The sequence below is a fragment of the Rutilus rutilus genome, assembly GCF_951802725.1.
Source record: "Rutilus rutilus genome assembly, chromosome: 5".
Taxonomy (NCBI): Eukaryota; Metazoa; Chordata; class Actinopteri; order Cypriniformes; family Leuciscidae; genus Rutilus; species Rutilus rutilus.
The window spans coordinates 37,050,668-37,052,367 of record NC_140213.1 but is presented as its reverse complement, the minus strand read 5'-3'; the positions used below and the strand labels follow the sequence as shown (position 1 = coordinate 37,052,367).

The following is a 1,700-nucleotide window of genomic DNA, read 5'->3' as shown; positions in this document are numbered from 1 at the left end:
CAAGCACATCAAATAGACGTCTCCGAGATGTACGTACGTGTGCTATATGGGTTTAAGTACTAAGATTACTAAATTAAAATAAAAAATTAAAGCTATATAGAAATAGAAACAATAAAACTGACAAAAGCACATGACAAAATTACTTTTTTAAAATTAGAAAAAAAAGCTCATTCAAAATATTAATAAAGACTATAATAGTAAAATAACACTGCATGACACTGAAAGAAAATAGAAACAACTAGTTTATTATTTACTTTTAAACATGATGGAAAATTAGAAAACATCAATAACAACAAACGGGTAATACACCCGTTCTTCATTCGAGTCATGACTCCAGTTAACCTGAAATTACCTTTGGAATTTGATATTTTTGCACTATTTTTATGCTTTTTTTAAGTAATACTCTGATTGATTTTTCATCTATGTCTGATACTGCTTTCACATCACAAATATGTAGAAACCTGCGAAATGAATCAACATATTGATGGTTTTTGCCAGGTGGGACTTTTCCGCATTCAGAAATACACAAAGATGACAAAAACAAAGCTTGACATAAGGCACACACCTACACCACCACAACATGAATGTGAACACCCTGCTGTTCAGCAAATTAAAATGTGTCAATCAGTAATAATAAACAACCATATAACAGATACTGTTAGTGTGTAGTGCTGATACAAGTGATGCACTTTGCATATGCGGTCACAACTTAGCTTTATTTGCAAGCTGCACAACCTGTGTTTCTTCTGAATGTGCTACAAACACTGCTAGTAATTACAGCATTGTTAATGGTTAGAGAAAACAGGACGTGATGTCAGATGGAGGGTTTTGACCAGTTGGCACTGAGTGATATGATACTGTTGTTGACTGCAGCACACATTCCATTCAAAATCAAGTTAAAGGGCATATAATATTCCATTTTCTGAAGTCACGTTACTTGACTGAGCTGGTGATGTGCGCAAAACATCCTGAGACACTTTTGATTTTTCCTAATACACATAAAAATCATTATGCTCCTGAATCCATCTACCGACACAAACAGCAAGTAATCAATACATAAGAATGACAACACTGACAACAAACAGTGCCATTGACGCTGCAAGTCGATGTGGAACCTATTAAGCGAGAACGTGGCTACTGGACAAACCACTTACAGTGAAGCGTACTTTACAGCAGTTAGTTGCAGTGCACTCGCTCACATTCAGTTCTACACTAAAGCGTTTAACGTTACCCAGCTAATAACGGAATGTTCTCAGAGCTTCACCTAACATTCTGGCAAGGTTCTGTCGAAGTTACGGTCTTTAATAATGTTCACAAAACGTTAGCACAAAAGCGAGTATGTACTTCGTTCGTTCATTGTTCATCAAATGTTTTATTAAAGGTTTAAGTTGGACGTTCGTCTAACATTTTTAAATGTTACTAAGTTACTTGTTTCAGAATGTTGTGGCCATAAGACCACGTAAAGATGTTTTTAAAACAATTTAAAAAATACCTTCAGAAATAACGTTTTCATAACTTAATGGCAACGTTAGCAAAACATTCCTTGAACTTATTATTATTAGCTGGGTACAACGACGCTCGGACCATCTCGCCACACTTGCTTGGCTTTTCTAATAAAAGAATAGTTTACAAAAATTAAAACGAAATTTGTCTCGTCATTTACGCACTCTCATGTCGTTTCAAACCGCTATGACAGGAAC

General features: G+C 35.1%; 1 protein-coding gene across 1 annotated transcript in view; it reads right to left on the bottom strand.

Annotated features, from left to right (window-relative positions):
• Positions 1-224: 224 nt before the first annotated feature.
• eea1 (early endosome antigen 1) overlaps positions 225-1,700 on the bottom strand; it is a 33,641-nt gene continuing 32,165 nt past the window's right edge. Inside the window, exon 29 of the mRNA XM_084408565.1 lies at positions 225-1,700. This exon is cut by the window's right edge and continues 1,104 nt beyond it. The gene's annotated coding sequence lies outside the window, so the exon portion shown is untranslated.